At 40.4% G+C, this 22,446-nt stretch overlaps 1 protein-coding gene across 1 annotated transcript in view; it reads right to left on the bottom strand.

Moving 5' to 3' along the window:
* The window catches only part of MCF2L2 (MCF.2 cell line derived transforming sequence-like 2), a 271,514-nt gene that overhangs the window by 247,892 nt on the left and 1,176 nt on the right, over window positions 1-22,446 (bottom strand). The window lies entirely within an intron of this gene.

The following is a 22,446-nucleotide window of genomic DNA, read 5'->3' on the forward strand; positions in this document are numbered from 1 at the left end:
GGAGAAAAGCAAGCTTGCCTTTCAGAACTGTGCTATGCCAAGTGTGGTACACTCAGAAAGAGCCTGATTTTTCATAATGTATTTATCTTGGTTCTTCATGCTTAATGTTTCTGTTTAGTAATGTTATGCTCCAAGATTTAAGGAAAGGGCACAATATGAAATATCCAAAAAGTGATAAGTAAATTGATATATAAACTTCTAATTTTTATTTGTATATTTCAAGATAAAATTTGAGTAAGACTTGCAACTAGCCAAGGAGAAACTGGAAACACTTTTCATAAAAAATAAATAGGAGCACCTCGGTGGCTTAGTAGTTTGAGCATCCAACTCTTGATTTTCACTCAGGTCACGATCTCACGATTGTGGGACTGGGCCCCGAGGAGGGCTCTATACTGAGCATGGAGCCTGCTTGGGATTCTCTCTCTCCCCCTCTCTCTCTGCCCCTCCCCCACTCATATTCTCTCTCTCTCTCTCTCTCTCTCTCTCGCTCTCTCTCTCTCTCTCTCTCTCTCAAAATAAATAAACATTTAAAAAGTAAAATTTAAACTAAATAAGTAAATAATAAATATTTATTTTTTAGGGAGAAGGTAAAATTGAATATTATTGAAATACTTAAATCTGAAGTGTACATTTTAATGAGTTTTGACAAATGGATACATCCATGTAACCCACACTCCTTTCAAGATATAGAACATTTCCATCTATAGAAAGTACCTTCATTTCCCTTCCCAGCCAACCCTTGTTCCTAACTGCCAGGCAACCATCAAAGTGATTTTTCAATAGAGACTAGTCCTGCTTTTTTTAAAACTTCATATAATGTAACCATATAGTGTGTGCTCTTGTGTCTAGGTTCTCTCAGGATAATGCTTTTCAGATTCACCCATGTTGTGTGTATCAGAAGTTCATTTATTTTTATTGCTGAGCTGTATCCCGTCTTATGGATGGTCACAGTCTGTCCATTTTCCTGCTTATAGACATTCAGGTTTTATCCCAATTTGGGCTGCTTTGAACATTCATGTAAAGGTCTTTGTGTAGACACACATTTGCATTTCTCTTGGCTAAATACCTACAAGTGGTATTGCTCAGTCAAAGGAGAGGTGTATATTTAATTTGTAAGAAACTGCCAAACGTTTTCCTGAATTGGTTATACCAGAAAGTCCCTTAAGACTAGAGGCTGCTCTGTTTAGTAATCCTCTGTGCCAATTCTTTATTAGTGTTAACTGCATGTGAAGTACTTTAAGAAAAATACCTAAAAATTAAGAGGAAGAAATGTAATATAATTTGAGATGCTAAAACTTATGAAAGCTCTTTTTTTTTTTCTCCACCATTAGGTATTGTGAATATATTAACTCCAATTAAACACCAAGTCTGAAAGTCCTAATTACAGGGCAGCAAACAAGGCAATTTTTAAGCAACAGTTTGTTGTATATAGCCAAATTTCCCTCCAAAATGGTTGTGCCAGTTTATATTCCCACCAACAATATAGAAAGTGCCTGAGTCACCATATGGAGGCTCTTTCTCCTACTACATTAACTTTTTTACCCATTCATTCAGTTATGAATAGCCATGAATGCTTGGCTAGCATCACAACACCTACGAACATAAGAGCTATCTTTGTTAACCACATAAATCCACAATGGCAGTGTAAATGCAATTGCACACACCCAGCAATGACCTTAATTATATTTTTTGCAGTTTACAGAACTCTAGGGAGAGGGTAGACTGTAAAATCTTGGAAATTTTCTTTATTACATTTGAATCTCTTATATGAACAAGCTGTACAGATCTTACAAATCCTATATTCCATGCACTGACCTTTATCATTTCACCAAGATCAAATATCCAATAAAGGGCTACATTTTCTTTATTTTGAACAACAGATTCTGAAATAACTGGGTACTAGGTAACTCTTAGAAAAAAGCTGATTATTTCAATAGTAATAGCAATGGGAGATGAATATTTTCCCCCATCTCCTCCCCCAACCCCCCAGCAAGAAACTACTATTATAGGTAGGGGAAAAAAGTGCTTTTTTAGCTCTTCTAGGGGCGCCTGGGTGACTCAGTCGGTTAAGTATCTGACTTTGGCTCAGGTCATGATGTCACAGTTTGTGGGTTCAAGTCCCGCATCGGGCTCTGTGCTGACAGCTCAGAGCCTGGAGCCTGCTTTGGATTGTCTCCCTGTCTCATCCCCTCCCCCACTCTCCCTTTCTCTCTCTCTCTCTCTCTCTCTCTCTCTCTCCAAATAAACATTGAAAATATATTTAAAATAATAATAATAATAATAATAATAATATCACCAAAAAGGGCTAACAATTACATTGCAGCTATTGTGCCATGCACTTAACATGCATTACTTCAAAATCCTATACGAGAAGTTCTCTCATTACCCCATTTGACATATGAGGAAGCAGATGATTCCAAATGCTGATAAAGAGATCTGGTAAAATCAAGAAATCCCACACTCTGTTGATGCATCACTAAAATAGTATAAATTTCCCAGAAGGTAATTTGACCAAAATGTATTTTAAAACTCAATACTCATACTCATACTATTATTGATCCAATAATAACATTTGCTAGAACTCTATGCTTTAAAAAAAATCTGGAATGTGTGAAATGTGTGCAAAGATTTCTGAACAAAGATGCTCTTTGGGGCTCCTGGGTGGTTTAGTCGGTTAAGCACTGGACTCTTGAATTCGGCTCATGTCATGATCTCCCGGTTCCTGAGCTGGAGACCCACGTGGGCCCGTGCTGACAGTGTGGAGCCTGCTTGGGTTTCTTTCTCTCTCCCTCTCTATCTGCTCCTCCCCTGCTAGTGCACACTCTATCTCAAAATAAATACATAAACTTAAAAAAAAAAAAAAAGAGTCTTCTTGCATTTTTGAAAAAATAACACTGACAAACTAGAAACAACCTATCTGACCAACACTAGGGCAATATTTAAAAATAAATTATATTATAACCATGTAGGGGAAAATTATAAAATTATTAAAATGTTATTTATGGAAATGTTTTATAATATATGGAATTGTTTGTAATATAATTTAGTTTAATTTGTAGTGTAGCTTTAAAAAGCAGAATAGAATTTATATAATTACATAAATAATATGTATGAGATATATCAAGAGAGATAGATCATATCATGTAAAATGATACAAATTGCCAAAGGAATGTGAAAATGCCAAAGGAAAAAACCTAGAACATATGCTCAAAGAGTAACTGTGACTGTAACTAGGAGATGGAATTGTTGACTTTCTTCTTTGTACTTTTCTGTCTTTTCCAAATATTATGCAACAAGCATGTATTTGTTTTCTGTATTTTTCTCTTTGGTAATGCTTTTTAAAATTTATTCTTAAACTCGTATACAGTATAATCCACTCTTGTTAGCATACAGTTCTAAGTTTTGACAAATGCATGGAGTCATTTAACCTTCACCACAATCAGGATGGGGAATAGTTGCATCATCCCCTGTAATCATGGCACCTCCTCCCCACCCTTAACCCCGGGCGACCACCCCATCCTAATTTACCTTTTCCAAATGCCATATAAATGAAATAATTTAGTATGTACCTTTTTAGTCTGGTGTCTTTCTTTAGCATATGTATTTCAGATTTATTCATGCTGTTGTGTGTATCAATAATTTATTTCTTTTCATTGTTGAAGATTCCATTGTACAGATGTGCCACAAGTTGTTTATCCATTCCTCAGGGGAGAGACATTTGGGTTGTTTCCAGTTTTTAGTGATTACAATTAGGCTGCTATAAGCATTTACACACAGATTCTTATATGACCGTGTTTTCATTTCTCTTGGGGTAGGACTACTGGACTGTACAGTAAGTATATGTTTAATTTTATGAGAAACTGCCAACTGTTTTCTAAGTGGCCCTACCATTTTCCATTCCCACCAACATATTGTGTGGGAGATACAGACCCTTCTCATCCTCACTGGGACTTGGTATTGCCATTTTTTTAACTACTGTAATAAGTTTGCAACTTCCATGATGTTGAGCATATTTTCATGTGCTTATTTTCATCTGTGTTTCATCTTTGGGAAAGTATCCATTCAACTTTTTTTAATCCATTTTTAAGTTGGGTTGTTTGGTTTTCATTTAATGTTGAGTTTGAGAGTTCTTTACGTATTCTGGATAGAAGTCTTTTGTCAGATATATGATTCACAGAATTTTTTCCCTGAATGTTTTGTTTTCATTCTCTTAACAATGTTTTTCTCAGAGCAAATACTTTTAATTTTGATGAAGTCCAATTCATCAAATTTTTCTTTTATGAGTTGTACTTTTGATGTCAACCTAAGAACTCTCTGTCCAACCAAGAACACAAAGACTTTCTCCTATGTTTTCTAACAGATTTCTCATTAGGTTTTACATTTGGATACATGGTCCACTTTGAGTTAATTTGTGTATATGGGGTGAGGTATAGGTCAAGGTTCATTTTTTTGTACATGGATGTGCAATTGTTCCAGCACCTTTTGTTGAAATTGCCTTTACACTTTATTCCACTGAATTGCCTTCATGCTTTTGTCTAAAATCAATTGACCATATTTGTGTGGAACTATTTCTGGGTTGTTTATTCTGTTCCATTGATTCTTTTTTCTATCCTTCTACCAACACCACATCATCTTGCTTACTTTGCTTGATAGTAAATCTTGAAATTAGGTAGTGTGAGTCCTCCTCTTTGTTCTTTTTCAAAAGATTTTGACTATTATAATTCTCGTTGCCTACTACAGCACCTTTTGCTGATTGTAAATTTTAGAATCTGTGATTGATTTTTACAAAAACAAACTTGATAGACTTAGGACTGGAGTTGTGTTTAATTTATAGATCAATTTGGAGAGGAGTGACATCTTAATATTGACTCTTCTAAACCTTAAACACAGACTAGGTATTATTTTTATAAACAGTTTTTAAAGCCCTTTTGAAAACCACATAATGTTCATTTTCACTCATTTATTCTGCTTCTTTTTTAGACTCTACCACAAAGCCATAGGAAATGATGAACACTATCTTTCTCTTTAAATTCTGGTTTGGGGGGCGCCTGGGTGGCGCAGTCGGTTAAGCGTCCGACTTCAGCCAGGTCACGATCTCGCGGTCCGTGTGTTCGAGCCCCGCTTCGGGCTCTGGGCTGATGGCTCAGAGCCTGGAGCCTGTTTCCGATTCTGTGTCTCCCTCTCTCTCTGCCCCTCCCCCGTTCATGCTCTGTCTCTCTCTGTCCCAAAAATAAATAAAAACGTTGAAAAATAAAAATAAAAAAAATAATAAATTCTGGTTTGGTTTTCCCCAGGTGCTCAGGGAGAAAATGCTCATGTCACACCTGAAGGGCAAATCACATTTTAATAGTGGAATTTTCCTTCTCTTCTCTGCACTACTTTACGGCCTGAGGGGTTTTTCTTCCTTTGTAAGCAAAGCTTCTTCGGGTTACTGAAGGGATAGATACTGCAGTGGAAGCAAAATGGAATGAAAAGTAGAGGGCTTGGGTAAGGGAGCTCAGGAGGACCATCTTTCTAGTCTAGTTTAGTCTAGTCTAGTCTAGTCATCTTTCTAGCTCTGCACCAGAGCTTTCGCACCACTGAGGAAGCAAAAAAGAGAAAAGAGAAGGAAGCTATGGAGGAGGGAAGGAGCCAGTGAAATGGTGACTCAAAGGACCTGTGAAACCTCTAGGAGCTGGGGTGGCAAGAGGACATTTTAAAAACAGTGATGCCTACAGCTCCATGTCAAAGTGTCTGTTTGTCTAGACCATAAACATCTCCTCTCCCATCTTCAGAAAATTCTTCTGATCTTCTGTGTACATGACTTTTGAAATATTGAGGGAGAATTGAGTTCTACAACTAAATCAACGAAGTGCAAAAGCAAAGCAGCAAATGTGGAAGAAAAAGAAGCAGAGAGGCTGGAAAGCCACAAGAGAAGCCCAATGAGAAGAGAGAGAAACTGGAGCTTACAGCTGAATATCTGCCTCCCTTGTTAAACTGTAAACTCCAGGAGGACATCTTTCATTCCTCCCAGACCCCAGTATACCTGGGGAGCAGCAACAGGGCTGCAGCAGTGGAAGCGACAGGTTTCTGACCCTCACAGGGGTCATGGCTGCTCCTTCACACACCGTCCCCAGCACCTGGCCTACTGCCGGGCAGTGGAGGCCTCAGTAAATGTGGTTAGTCTCAAACTGGGGCTTAAATAAAGAGAAACTGGCAGAAACTTCCCCTCAGTGACTGAATTAATTCTAGCCTCCTTGGGTAGAGAAAGAGAAAGGGGCTAAAATGAACTTAAATTGATCTGATAACAGATAAAAACAAACAAACAAGACACACAAAACAAAACCTGGGCTGACCATCATCTGGGCTTAGATAACTGGACAAAGAAATCCAGAAGTAACTCTTCTAGACCGGGTAAGACCAACATGCTCAAGCATTTGGGACACCTGTAGTTTGTGTACCTGTGTTTGCTTTCTGCTTGAATCTCCCTCATAGGAAAGTCCTCTAAACACAGGGACTTTTTTATACTAAATAAAAATGCCATTGTGACTGAGGGTTATAACTTTATTAGGCTTTTTTTCCCCTAAAGCTCTGGTGGTTAGCTTAGGAAGAGCAAGTAGGCAGCACTCCTAAAAATGTCTTTCTTTACAAAGACCTATTGCTGTCTAAGTGCTTTATTTATTTTTGCTTATTACTTTTGCTTGCTTAAAGACTGTAAAATAAATCCTCATATTTATTATTATTATTATTATTATTATTATTATTATTATTTAATTTTAGAGGAAGAGAGAGTGCACAAACAGGGGACAGGGGCAGAGAGACAGAGAGAGAGAGAGAGAGAGAGAGGGAGAGAGATCTTATGCAGGCTCCACAGTCAGCACAAAGCTGGATGTGGGGCTCAATCCCACAACCCTGGGATCATGACCTGAGCTGAGATCAAGAGTCAGATGCTCAACCGACTGAGCCAACCAGGTGTCCCTAAATCCTCACATTTTAAATGACAGTTTTTCTTTGCAAGAAAGTGACTATTAATAAATGAACACTTCAAGTGGCTGGTAAAATACTTACACTCAGGTGACTAATGCTTTAAGCTTCCATTAGGTTTTTCAAAAGATTTTTAAAACTAATAACACATTTATCATTTGCTTGTTTATATTCCTTCTGTAATGAGAAATTAAATCGAGTATGAGAACTCACAGGCCTTGAAGCCAGCCAAACTTGACTTTTAATTCCACTCAGTATGACCTTGGGCAAGTTTCCTAATCTATTTAAGCCTCAAATTTCTCCTCCATAAAAAAGGACTGTACTTGTAACTAAATTTAATTAAATCAACACTGTATAAAGCACAATATGTGACATTGAAGAGACAGAAAATAAATGGTAGCTATGATAACATCACTCTTAATATTATTTCCATATCCTCTAGCCTCTACAATCCCTAGAGAAGGATCTAAATGAAGAAGGAAAAAAAGTGAGACACCAGACATAGATCTGCCTTCTAGCTTGAGGTCAGTCCTTCTTTCAAGGTAACGCTTAAAGCTTCTTAGTTGTCTGGGAGAGGTCCACTAACCAGGGAGGTCTGAGCAGAGAATGGAATAAACAGGACAACCAACACAGGAAGACCAACACAGTTGCCAAAAGTGGTCATTCCCCTTATTCTGCCCAATGAGAAAGCTTTCCCCTCTCCACGTACCTAAATCCTCTCCTTTCTTCAAACCCAGCTCAAATCATACATCTAATATACAGCTTTCTTGAATTGCTGAAGCTCAAAACTTCAGCCCCCTAACAGCTCATGGTCTGTAGATCTAGCACAAAGCTTTGCTCATGGTGGGCACTCTCCAAAAATCTGTTCATTGACCAGTTGGTATCCTGACATAGCTGTTGTGTGGTGTAAGCACCGTAGTGACCACATAGTCAATGAGCCTTGGAGTATACCCCAAAGAAAGAAGCAGCACACTGCACACAGGGAATGGCTTCTATTTTGCCCAGGGCTAGCTCTTAAAACTGCCCAAAGAATTCACACTCTTACTGATTCTAAAGGTTGAAAGCATAAAGCCTGCACTTTCCAAGTTACTACACTTGTTCCGATAGGCGACTGCACAGTTTAAAGACCTCTTCTCTGCGGACTTCCTCCCCATCCCAAGACCAAACCAAATTCTAAACCCACAGTTGACATGATCAGAAATGCCTAAGTTTCCTCTGAGCTGGTCCAATCGGGCTCTCTAGAGAAAGAATTTGTACAGAGAGACCCAGAGACTGAGAGTCAGTTAGTGATTGTCCCTAGATCGGGAAAGGGATATGGTTTGGGTGGCCATGTTGGGTTCATACTCACTGATAAAAAAAAATAGGAGGCCAGTCTGCAGTGATGAGCAGAAGAACGTTGCAGACACCAGAGAGAAGCAGAGACCAGAGACTAGATGACATCTGGGAGAGAACAGCCACCTCAGTTCTTGACTGTACATCTTGCTGAGGAGGCCTAGTGAAGCTTCCTGCTCTGAGGTTCCCACACTCCACAGCCTAAAGAGTGTGGAGCACTTGAGAACTAGTGGTCAGGAACTCAAATTCTGGAGCCAAATCTGCCTGAGTTCAAAGCCTGACCTTGCCACTACTAGCAGGGTGCTACAAAACAAACTATTTTGTCATTTGTTAACAGCAATGTGTTAAATTCCAAAATCTCTAGTTTATTATAATCATCATTGCCTGCTAGTAAGAAATAAGTACTTGAATTCAGTAAGTCTATGATAATGAGATAGCCTTCCTTTTTAGACTCATTAAAATCAATCAATTCCTCCCTCTTGAAACAAGCAGAAAAAGAACCTACATCCATTTGGGAAGAGCTACTCCATGGTGCCAGACTAGGCTCAAAGCCTCCCTGGCTGAGCCATACTCACTAACATCTAAAGGGAAGCAGATGTGACAACAGCCTTACCCTTCAGGAAAAGTTCCAAGATAAGCAGGGCCATTTCCATTTTGATCCTCAATGATTTCAGCTCTCCTGGCAGAGATTTTTTTCCACTAGCTATATTAATTAAGTATAATTCAGCAGAAATTTCAGGCTATTTAGCATTTTTTAAAAATAGGAAACACAGACATGCCTTGTAGCACAAAGGTAGGCCCTTGGCCATAGCAGGCCAAGGGAGGCCCTATTAGGGGGACAGGCATCCAATGACTGTGCCTAACATCCATGACTCTCTGACATGAGAGATCCCTATGCTTAGCTGGTTCCTGGATAACAGGTGGGAGGAAGAATTTTCATCTAGTTGAACACTCTTAAACATGAACTACAGTTTTTTAACATTCAAGATCCCCAACACCTGGCAAAACACAAAGAAAACATTTTGAGACCCATTTTACTAATATGGCTTGCAAAGTTCCTAGTACCTTGCCTATAACAACACTGTAATGGAAAGAGGCTGTGTAAATGAAGCACATTTTCCCTGTGAAATACACACAAGGTAAAAAAAAAAAAAAAAGGAGACATTCTGCTTTCCCCTGGAACCCACAATGATGGGAAAGAGGCTCACTCTCACCCTAACAACAAGAAAAAGATAAACTACAAAACTATAACCTGTCCAGAACCTATATAAACAAATAAAAAGAAATCACCTAAGGGGTGCCTGGGTGGCTCTGTCGGTTAAGCACCTGACTTCAGCTCAGGTCATGATCTCACAGTTGGTGGGTTCCAGCCCTGTGTGGAGCTCTGTGCTGACAGCTCAGAGCCTAGAGCCTGCTATGGATTTTGTGTCTTCCTGTCTCTCTGCCCCTCCCCTGCTCGCTCGCTCTCTCACGCTCACTCTCTCTATCTCTCAAAAATAAATAAACATTGAAAATTAAAAAAAAAAAAAAGAAAGAAATCACCTTAAAGTTTTAAACAAATTGTGAAAGTCTTAAGTATGGCCACCATAAGCCAGAATGCAAGGGGAGCCCCCAACTACCTTCAGGCTCTTCTCCCTAGACTGAGTATAGGGTAGGAGACTGGAGAGAGTCGGGGGGCAGACCAGGAGGAGGGGAGGTGCCCAGGAAAAGCACATTTCTCCCTATGAACAAAAGCCTTCAGATGCTGAGGGAAAGCAGCTAACCCTTTAACTGGACTCCAGGGCACAAGTGAAGCTTGTGCTTGGACACTGCAGCTTGGATAAGATTAAAAGAAAACAAATAAAAACCCCTACTCCTGGGGGAGGCATAGAAATCTCTCTCAAAGAAGATCTGCCAAAAAATCTAGTTAAAATTATTTTAAAGCACTTGCAAACACACCCCAGATCTGATGCTTCATGTGAATTTATCCCATCTCTACAGTAATGATAAAATATTGAACACTGGCCCCCAACCACGAAATGGTTTCACCATCTCCAAAGTGCACTGTGTGAGAGGCATGCTCAGGACACCCCAGGCTAATTCCAAAGAAAGAATTAAGGGCAGTAGCTGATTCTCAGCAGGAACATAGATTATTCCACACTCATTCAAGGCAACCTTTCACAATTCCCGCTGCTGCCCCAGTAAAGGCCCAGAGTCCAGAGGCCTTCTCATGTCCTCTGCCACCCCTGCCTCACTTCCTCTGCCATGCTGGCCCCACTGCTTCATCCTGCAGGCATTTAAGCCATCCTTTTTTCAAACCTGTGCCCTACAGAGCAAGCATGCACTGCTCATGCTGCATTCTCTACTAAGTATGAGAGGACTACTGGTAGAATATTCCTCTTGACTAGATTGGAGCGACAATAAAATACTCATTTTCATGCTTCTCTTGCTAGTCCATAAAGCAAACAATTGAAGTTATTCTATACTCACAGACTCTTTTGCTATAGTCCTCAAAGGATTTCTTTTTAACCACTTTCCACTATATAGTATCATCCCAACTTGTAAAATAAGCAGAGGGACTGGCATAATTATCACCCTATGTTAGCGATGAGGAAATTCAGGGAATAAAGAAAGTCTTTCCATTCAATTAAACATGTGATTCTTGATCTCCTATACTGTGTTTAATTTAGCCTACAAGGCCATAAAGCAATATTAGTTGGGAATTCTACCCTTAGGTAAGACACAGTCATGTTATTAGAAAAGACGTTAGAACACATTCAACTAACAACCAATGTATCAGTATTTGGAAAAGAGAGAGAAAAATCAAGCTAGACTGAAATCAAATGCTCACAAACGTCTATGAGATGAACACCAACTATTATAGGTGTTCAGAAAAGGGAGGGAGGCTGGGCCTGGTTGGCCCATTCTAAAGGGTTCCTAGGGAGGCCAGATTTCAGGTTAAACCCCAGAGATTAAGATAGGCAGGCAGAGTGTCGCTAGTGAAAGGAACTACAAATGGGTCCTACACAGAAGAAAGTGGGACCAAGAGAGGCTGGCAGGGCGCATGGGCAAAACAGGGTGCTTTCCAACCCATTCAAATAGAGCAAACAAAAGAAAGAGCTTTTTCATGAACAGTGCTGGGTACTGAGCTAAACCTAAGGATAGATGAATCACACATCTCCCTGCCTTCAGAGAGCAGACAGTGGGGTGGTAAGGCAGAAACCCTTCCCCAGTACCAAATTAACATAAATATCCAGGCTTTTTAGAATTATTTTCAAGCAGTAGTAAAAATTTTTGCCTTGATATAATAGAACATTGGCTTTGAAATCAGATCTCAGCTCAAATCCTGATATCTACCACTTGGTAGCACTATAGCTTTAAGCATGCTACTGAACTTGATTTTTTTTATTCTTAGTTTTGTCATCTTTCAAAATGAGAGTAATAACACCTACTTTTCAGAGTTGTAAGGATACAAAGGCATATGGAAAGGCCTCACATTCAATAAATGTTACCCACCAATATTCCTAAATGGTAAAAGTTTAAACACTTATGCTTCTTCTTAGACTTTCTAGTTTCTTTTTTCTTTTCTTTTTTTTTTTTTTTAACTTTGAGTTAATTAACATACAGCGCAGTATTGGTTTCAGGAGTAGAATTCAGTGATTCCTCAGTTACACACAACACCCAGTGCTCATCACAACAAGTGCCCTCCTTAACACCCATCACCCATCTAGCCCATCTCCCACCCACCTCCCTCCATCAACCCTCAGTTTGTTCTCTATTGTTAAGAGTCTCTTGTGGTTTGTTGCCTTCTCTTGTCTTTTCCCCACCTTCCCATACATTCATCTGTTTTTTTTCTTAAATTCCACATGAGTGAAAACATGGTATTTGTCTTTCTCTGATTAACTTATTTCACTTAGCATAATACATTCTAGCTCTATCCACATCATTGCAAGTGGCAAGATTTCATTCTTCTTGATGGCTGAGTAATATTCCATTGTACATAGGGCTGCCTGGGTGGCTCAGTTGGGTAAGTGTCTGACTCTTGATTTTGGCTCAGGTCATGATCTCATGGTTCATGAGTTTGAGCCCCACGCCAGGCTCTGTGCTGACAGCTCAGGAGCCTGCTTCAGATTCTGTGTCTCTCTCTCTCTCTCTGCCCCTCTGCCCCCCACCACTTGTGCTTTGTCTCTCTCTCTCTCTCAAAAATAAACAAACATTAAAAAATTCCATTATGTACATACATATATACATGTATATGTGTGTATGTGTATATATATATATATATGTGTGTGTGTGTGTATACATACATACACACACACACACACACACACACACACACACCACACCTTCTTTTCCATTCATCAGTTGATAGACATTTGAGCTCTCTCTATAGTTTAGCTATTGTTTATAATGCTGCTATAAACATTGGAGTGCATGTACCCTTTTGAATCTGTATTTTTCTATCCTTTGGATAAATACCTAGTAGTGTAATTGCTAGATTGTAGGGTAGCACTATTTTTAATTTTTTGAGGAACCTCCATACTGTTCTCTAGACTGGGTGCACCAGTTTGCATTCCCACAAACAGTGCAAAAGGGTTCCCCTCTCTCTGCATTCTCACCAATACCTGTTGTTTCTTGTGCTGTTAATTTTAGCCTTTCTTTTTTTTTTTAAGTTTACTTATGTATTTTTGAGAGAGAAAGCACGAGTGGGGGAGGGGCAGGGAAAGAGGGAAAGAGAGAGAATCCCAAGCAAGCTCCACACTGTCAGCACAGAGCCTGATGTGGGGCTTGAACCCACAAACCATGAGATCATGACCTGAGCTGAAATTGGACACTTAACCAACTGAGTCACCCAGACACCCTAATTTTAGCCATTTTGACAGGTGTGAGGTGGTATCTCATCATAGTTTTGATTTGTATTTCCCTGATGATGAGTGATGGTGAGTATCTTTTCATGTGTCTGTTAGCCATCTGGATGTCTTCTTTGGAAAAGTGTCTATTCATGTGTTCTGCCCATTTCTTAACTGGGTTTTTTTTTTTTTTTTGGACGTTGAGTTTGATACATTCTTTATAGATTTTGGATACTAAACCTTTATCTGATATGTCATTTGCAAATATCTTCTCCCATTCCATAGGCTGCCTTTGTTTCCTTCACTGTGCAGAAGCTTTTTATCATGATGAAGTCCCAACAGTTCATGTTTGCTTTTGTTTCCCTTGCCTTCAGCAACATGTCTAGTAAGAAGTTGCTCCAGACAAGGTCAAAGCAGCTGCTGCCTGCTTTCTGCTCTAGGATTTTGATGGCTTCTTGTCTCACAGTTAGGTCTTTCATCCATTTTGAGTTTATTTTTGTGTATGGTGTAAGAAAGTGGTCCAGTTCATTCTTCTGCATGTTGCCATCCAGTTTTTCTAACTCCATTTGTTGAAGAGACTGTCTTTTTTTCCATTGGATATTCTTTCTTGTTTTGTCGAAGATTAGTTGACCATATAGCTGTGGGTACATTTCTGGGTTTTCTATTCTGTTCCACTGATCTATGTTGGTCTTTCTGGTTTCTTGCTTGAAATCTGCATCTTCAGATAGGTTAACTCCACAGGTTTTTTTCAAAGGCAGACAATGAAGAATCCTGGTGTGAAGGCCAGCAATGAACTAGAGGACTAAAGCTTTAGTAATGCATCTGTTGGAAGTCGATGAGACCCTGGGGTAATAAGCTCAGTCACATCCTACGGACACACTGGAAATAGAAACCATTGGTGGGAGGTCCTCTCTGAAACCAGGAGGAAGAACACTCGTTGGCAGCAATATTTCCCTCTCTTCTGCTTTTATAACTTGCCACCACCAGTGGAAAGACCTTGAGGGTGTCCCATGTGCCAAGAGACAGCAACACTCAGGCAGCTGGGCTCTGTTTCTGAGTTTTGCATTTGGCACTGCAGAGGAGAAAGCAAAGGTGTGACCCCAGGTGGGGAGAACATAAACTCTTCTCCAAAGCAGCATTTCAGGATTAGCCTTCAACCCTACTAGAACAGACTTCCACAAGGAGCAGAGGGATGCAAGAGGAAGAGAAGAATATTGGTGGTGTCTATGATGTACTAGAGCAAAGGACAAAGTAGGAGATGATGCTGTCCTTTTATCTAAAGTCATTCTTGAGGCTCCTACGTGGCTCAGTTGGTTAAGCGTCCAACTTCAGCTCAGGTCATGATCTCATGGTCTGTGAGTTCGAGCCCCGCATCGGCCTCTGTGCTGACAGCTCAGAGCCTGAAGCCTGTTTCAGGTTCTGTGTCTCCTTCTCTCTCTGACCCTCCCCCGTTCATGCTCTATCTCTCTCTGTCTCATAAATAAATAAACGTTTAAAATAATTTTTTTAAGTCATTCTCACTATCACTGCTTCTCAAGTTTCTCCCTCCAACAGTTACTAGGGACTCACAAGGCAGCATTTACACATTCATCTTCTACCAATCCTGTGAAGTATTATTATCTGCATTTTACATATGTGGGAGCCATGACTCAGAGGTAAAGTGATGTGCTAAAGGCTACACAGCTGTTTTCTGGCAAAGCCTGTGCATGGCCTTAGTTCACATCTGGAAAGGCAGGATTTGTCACTGATATTTCCCACATTATAGAAGATGATCACCTCCATAATCAATATTATTTAGACACTAAGAAATCCTAATTTAACAAATGACCATCTTCTATAATATGGATAGTTGTTATCATCGTGACAACATTTTGGCTAATACTTGCTTGGTACCCTTCACCCAAAGCTGGCATTTCACACCATAAAGACAATGATATCCATTCAGTCTCTTTAGAGCACCACATTATATCTGAGTAAATTCAATTACCATTAAACTGAAATTCCACTCCTTCTCCTTCACCATCCCCAAATGGACAACTCAAAGGCATAAGTCACAGCATACATTACCAATGCTCGGTGAAGTAGTGAGGTAGCTGGTCTCCAAGGAGGCAACTGTGACAGCAGAAAAACTCCTTAAACCCTAACCCTACCCCCAAGATATCTGCATCCTAATGCCCAGACACTGTGTAGGTCTGGAAATTCAGATTGCAGATGGGATTAAGGCTGCTAATCAACTGACCTTAAAATAAGGAGAGCCCAATGAAATCACAAGAGTCCTTAAAAGTAGAAGAGGGAAGCAAAAGAGAGAACCATAGAGATGGCAACACAAGAAAGACCAGCCAAAAGCAATCCTGAAAAAGAAAACCAAAGCCGGAGGCACCACAATCCTGGACTTCAAGCTGTATTACAAAGCTGTAATCAGCAAGACAGTATGGTACTGGCACAAAAACACTTAGATCAATGAAACCAAACAGAGAACCCAGAAATGACCCAAAAACGTATGGGTCTTTGACAAAGCAGAAAAGAGTATCCAATGGACTAAACACAGTCTCTTCAGCAAATGATGCTGGGAAAACTGGAGAGCAACATGCAGAAAAATGAACCATTTTTCTTACACCATACACAAACTTACACCATACACAAAAATAAACTCAAAATGGATGAAAGACCTAAACATAAGACAGGAAGCCATCAAAATCCTAGAGGAGAAAACAGGCAAAAACCTCTTTGACCTCAGCCATAGCAACTTCTTACTCAACACGTCTCCAGAGGCAAGGGAAACAAAAGCAAACATGAACTATTGGGACCTCATCAAAATAAAAAGCTTCTGCACAGTGAAGGAAACAATCAGCAAAACTAAAAGGCAACCAACGGAATGGGAGAAGATATTTGCAAATGACATATCAGATAAAGGGTTAGTATCCAAAATCTAAAAAAAGTATCAAACTTACCCAAAAAACAAATAATCCAGTGAAGAAATGGGCAAAAGGCCTGCATAGACACTTCTCCAAAGAAGACATCCAGATAGCTAACAGACACGTGAAAAAATGCTCAACATCACTCATTATCAGGGAAATACAAATTAAAACCACAATGAGATACCTCATCTCACACCAGTCAGAATGGCTAAAATTAACAACTCAGGCAACGACAGATGTTAGCAGGGTGCAGAGAAAGATGATCTCTTTTGCACTGCTGTTGGGAATGTAAACTGGTGCAGCCACTCTGGAAAACACTATGGAGGTTCCTCAGAAAGTTAAAACTAGAACTCATGTGTCAATGTCTGAGCTACAAAACTGTTAAGAAAATGAATCTGTGGCATTTTAAGCCAGTAATTTTGTCGTAATTTGTTATAGCCACGTAGAAAATGGATACAGAAACCAATATTTCCATGCCTCATGGGTGGGCATGCTAATCCTCCCATTGAGAGAAGGAGTTGTGCCCCCTCCCCTTGAATCTGGGCTGGGCCTGGGACTGCTTTGACCAAAAGAACTTGGAAAAAAATGACTTAACAGGACATCAAGCCCAGTCATCAAGAAGTCCTGGCAGCTTCTTGCTTCACCCCTATCAGAGACCTGAGCTTTGAAGTAAGACCTGGAGAAAGGACCACATGGAGAGGACCTGGAAGGTAAGATGCCACCATGGAGAGAGACCACATGAGGAAACACTAAACCATCCCCACAGCCCCAGTTGCCATCTGATTACAACAGCTTGAGAGAATTATGAGATATAATTAAAGGGTTGCTGTTTCAATGCACTAAGTTTTGGAGTAGTTTATTACCTAAAAAACAGATAAATGAAACAGCAAAACACTATCCCACAACAGCAACAACAAAAGTTCATGGCCTATTATACATGTTATATCACAAGAATAAATCTAGTTTAAATAGGCCTTCTAAGGAGAAGTAATTTTCACTGAAGAAATCAGTATATAATTTTTCACTCCAGAGTCTTTATTGAACAACCTGGGGAATCTTGCCATCTTAACAATAATAAGTCTGATCTGTGAACATGGCATGTCTTCACAGTTATTTGGCTCTTCTAATTTCTTTCAACAATGATTTATAGTTCTTAGATGACACGTTTTCACCTCTTATTAAATTTATTCCTGAGTATTTTGTACTTTTTCATGGTATTGTAAATTGGATTGTTTTCGTAATTTCATTTCCAGATTATTCATTGCCGATGTTTAGAAAGTTTGTTTTTTGGATTTTTTCAAAAAATTTTTTTAAGTTTATTTATTTTTGAGGGAGAGAGAGACCACGCAAGCAGGGGAAGGGCAGAGAGAGAGGGAGACAGAATCTGAAGCAGGCTGCAGGCTCCAAGCATCAGCACAGAGCCCTACATGGGACCGAAACCCACGAACCGCAAGATCATGACCTGAACCGAAGTCAGATGCTTAACCAACTGAGCCACCCAGGTGCCCCTAGAAAGTTTGTTTTTGTATATTGACATTGTATTCTGAAACCTTCAACTCCTTTATTAATTCTAACAGCTTTTTTAATGTATTCCTTAGGATTTTCTATTTACACAATGTCATCTGCAAGTACAGATAGTTTTACTTCTTCCTTTCCTACCTGGATGCCTTTTACTTCATTTGCCTAACTGTTCTGACTAGACTCTCCAGCATGTTTTTTGTTTGTTTTGTTTTATAAATTTTAATGTTTACTTATTTCTGAGAGAGAGACAGAGTACAAGTGGGGGAGGGGCAGAGAGAGAGGAAGACACAGAATCCAAAGCAGGCTCCAAGCTTTGAGCTGTCAGCACAGAGTCTGACACAGGGCTCTAACTCACAAACTGTGAGCCTGACCTGAGTTGAATCAAGCACTTAACTGAGCCAGTCAGTTAATGCTGGCTAGCGTAATGCTGAATCCAGCATAATGCTGAATAGAAACGGTGAGGGTAGACATCCATGTCTTGTTCCTGATCTTAAGGGGAAAGCATTCAGCTAACCCTGATGTTAGCTGTGGATTTTTAAGATACCCTTTATCAAGTTGAGGAAACTCCTCTCAATTCCTAGTTTGTTGGGTATTTTTTTAATCACAAAAAGGTATGAAATTCCATCAAATACCTTTTCTGCCTCTACTGAGATGATTATGTGGCTTTTATTCTTTATTCTATTGATATAGTATATTACATCAATTGATTGTCAGAGGCTAAACCACCCTTGCATTCCTGGGATAAATCCCATTTGATCATGGTGTGCAATCCTTTTTATATGTTGCTGGATTTAGTGCTCATATTTTGTTGAGGCTTCTTGTATCAGCATTCATAAGAGATATTAGCCTGTAGTTTTCTTTTCGTGTAATGTCTTTGTCTGGTTTTGACATTGGGTAACACTTGCCTTTAAAATGAGTTAAGAGGGGCGCCTGGGTGGCTCAGTCGGTTGAGCGTCCGACTTCAGCTCAGGTCACGATCTCGCGGTCCGCGAGTTCGAGCCCCGCGTCGGGCTCTGGGCTGATGGCTCAGAGCCTGGAGCCTGCTTCCAATTCTGTGTCTCCCTCTCTCTCTGCCCCTCCCCCATTCATGCTGTGTCTCTCTCTGTCTCAAAAATAAATTAAAAAAAAGTTAAAAAAAAATTTTTTAAATGAGTTAAGAGATGTTCCTGCTCTTCTATTTTTTAGAAGACTTGTGAGTAATTGGTATTAATTCTTCTTTAAATGTTTGATAGAATTTGCCAGTGAAGTGATCTGGTGTTTCACTCTTTCTGGATTCTGAAATTCCATAAAGGAACAATGTGATTCTATAGTCCAGAATAAAGGGTAAAGGATAGTTCTACTTGTGTACTGCATGGGTAAAACACACCTGGACACTTCTCACATGTGAACTGCATATTTTTGAGGGTACCTGACAAACTAACAAAATCCAAAGAAGGAAGTCTCCACAGCGAAAGACATCATATGAAGAGCTTTTGAAGAGCTAAATGTTTACCTGAAAAATGGGATTTAGGAGGCAAAAGAGTTATCCACAAACACTTCAGAATTGTGCTTCAAAATATAAAAATTTCCAGAGTGCCTGGGTGGCTCAGTCAATTAAGGCTCTTGTTTTCAGCTCAGGTCATAATCTCACAGTTTCATGGGTTCCAGGCCCGCATCAGGCTCTGTGCTGACAGTGCAAAGACTGCTTGGAATTCTCCCTCTCTCTCTCTCTGCCTCTACCCCGCTCATGCTGTTTCTGTCTCTCTCAAAGACAAATAAAGAAACTTTTTTTTAATGCCTTAAATATATATATATATTTATATACATTTATATATTTATATATATATATTATATATATATATATATAAAATATATATATATAAATTTACTGGTATTACTCAATACTCAAAGTCCACTCCAAGGCACAACAAATCATTCATTTGTTCAATGAACTTTATTCCGCATTTCCTTAGAAGGAGGCCCTGTGTTAGGTAACTGCCTAGGATAGATAGATTGATAATGTAGAGTCTAGGAGCAGAGATAAGACAAGCTCACAAAAACTAACCATAGTACAAGGGAGAGAATGAGAGGTGTCATGTGAGTAGAATAAAACCTACTTTGAAATTCAGAGGCAGGAGTCTTTATTTCCCACTGGCAGGACAAAGGCACCTGGAAAAAGGAAGCATTGAGTTGAGCATGAAGGGTGTGTACTAATTTTTGTGGGGAGAAATATATTAAGAGGTCATTCCAGATGGAGGGAAAGCAGAAGCAAAAGTTTAGAGGTGGAAACAGAGTCAGACATCATGGTGGAACAAAGCTGAAGAAATGAATAGCCCAAGCTGACCAACAATACAGGTAGAGCTATCAATTATTGGGGGATAAAACTAGAAGGGTGTCAAATAAAGTACAAAGAACTTGTATTCTAAGCTACAGAGAATGACTATGCAAAGGTACTGTTAAAGGTTTTAGAAGATACAAATGCTGTGTATAGGTGTGGGTGTTTATTCCTGGTATAAGTTAGAGGCAAACATGGGAGAGGCAGGAGGCTTGCACAATGGTTATGAGAAATGAAGTCCCGAAGCAGGTCTCAAGAAGGTCACAGTGGCGTTTGGAGAGAGACCAATGAGATAGTTCAGAAATTGAATCAACAAACCCTAGACCTGAACTGGCAAATCTAAGGGACCGTGGAAACAGCAGAAATCCCAGCTGGAGGAGGAACTGGCTGGCGGCGGGACTGAGAGTGGCAGAGTGAATATGGAAGTACAGTGTTATTACCCAGATGAGTGGTTAGGATAGAACTGGGGGAATGTTCTAACCTACAGTCTTGCTCCAAGCACTTCTCAGCCTTTCCCCAACTCCATAGGGCTCAGAGGCTGCTTGACAAGAAAATGCCTGAAAAGAACAATCAAACACAGAGCCAGATGTCCTGGACAGAATCCTCCCTAGCAGATGCTTCACTGGCTACCCAGTGTAAGTCTCCATGATAGTAAGGGCTGGTTGCCCCCTCAGTGAGATCCCCAAATAGACGATCTGAACGGCTGCCTTCTGGTCCTGCCATTCTTTACCTCTGAAACCTTAAAAGATGAACTTTCTAAGTCTCCTTCATTTGTAACATGGGGATGATAATGTATACTACATCTATTTCATAGGTTTGTGAGGTTACACAGGAAGATGCAGACTGCTGTAAGACACACAAATGCCAGAAGTTCTCTGAGCAGAAACTACAAAAAAAAAAAAAAAAAAAAAAGTCACGTCTGTATCCTTCATAGAGCTAAGTATAGAAAAAGGGAGGGAGCAAGGTGGGCAAGAAAATACCATAGCCTGGACCCCAGGGGCCTATGTTAACCAAGGAATATTGCCTACCAGATCTTGGAGAAGATCCCATTATCCAGAGAAACAGGAGGGACCTTGATAATCATCCAGGTCAACCTCCTCGTTTAACAAATGGGAAGTTTTACCCTGAGAGAGGCCCAGTGATCTGACCAAGATCTTTAGTGGCATATGGGGATATGGCCAATAACACATTCACAGTTTAGATGGTGATTTTACCCACATCAGTTTACAAATAGCCTTTGAGCTGGGTGGGAAAGGATTTTTAAAATTCCCATTTTTAGTGTGAGGTTCAAAGACTTGTCCAGGAGGGATTCAAATCCAAATGGCCATACCCCCCCCCCAGTCCACTGCTCTTTCCTTACAGCACAATTTCACACACATGTGCCATTTCAAGAACAATCATTTCAGCATTCAATATATTTCAAACTCCAAATTGTTTGTTTCAGCCTGCCTTCAGCAATATTTCACATTCAACCTTCCCCAGTAGAATTCTACTGACCTTTCATCTTAAAGAAAAACCAGTGCAGCAGCCACCTTGGTACCAGAAACATATTTTAAAATGAATCATCAAAACTGGGTCTTTCCAGATAAATCATCTTCACAAAGTATATCCCTATATGTGTATCATTCAAGACGTATATCATTATTGCACTAAATACACTGGACTAGGGTGCTCGAAGAGCAATGATAGTTCATTAATTGAAGCAATATGTAACATACAAATGCTAAGAAGGCCTTTTAGCAAAGGAGTGGAACACTGAGGTAAAAACTTCCTCACTTTATCAGTAAAAACTAATTTGCATTATGGAAGGATCTCAAAGTTAGTGACCAACACTGCGAATGACCCCGATAATTCTAGTCATCAACATCCAAAGGATTTCTACCTGAATGTGTTTTTATTTGGGGAGGCCCAGGGAAGGGGTGGGGGAAGAAAAGGCTAAGATGGAATCAACGCACCAACTGCCTCAGTGTCCTCTTTACTAAACAGGGACTGTCCTTCCACCACAACCCTTATTTCAGGAGCAAGGCATTCATGTTCAGCTGCCCTTTTTTAACTCAACAGAAGAGGGTTAACATTGCTCAGTCCCTTGAAGCTTGCAAGGCTTCTCATTGGGGTTCACTAGGAGTGTGCTGACACCTCCAGGCGGTACTACCAACGGGCCGGGAGCCCGGCTGTATAGCGACCCTCTACCTTAACCTGCGTTGCACTACGCGAGCTTGGGAACGAGCCTCGGGCGCTTCGCAGTACTTTCTGCTGGAAAGCACCGGCATTCGTTCCTCAAGTTCCCTCTCCTTTCTCTTCATCTCGTAAAACCTCTACACAACTCCCCACCCCGACCGGGTCTGCGCAGGTAACTGATCCTCAGAGCCCAGCAGCCCCCGAGGGGGACTAGGCACCTGCCTGGTGAAGGCACCTGCCACCGGCCTGCCCCGGCCTCGCCGGGCGTGGGGGACCTCAGGGATGCCCCCCGCACTAGCCGCCTCCACAACCACCACCGCCAGCAGCAGCAGCAGCAGCAGCGAGGCCGAGAGGCCGGGCCCGCGCCCCACGGCCTTCCCACGGAGGGCGC

This window comes from Herpailurus yagouaroundi, unplaced genomic scaffold (genome assembly GCF_014898765.1).
Source record: "Herpailurus yagouaroundi ecotype Mexico unplaced genomic scaffold, PumYag 159, whole genome shotgun sequence".
Lineage (NCBI taxonomy): Eukaryota > Metazoa > Chordata > Mammalia > Carnivora > Felidae > Herpailurus > Herpailurus yagouaroundi.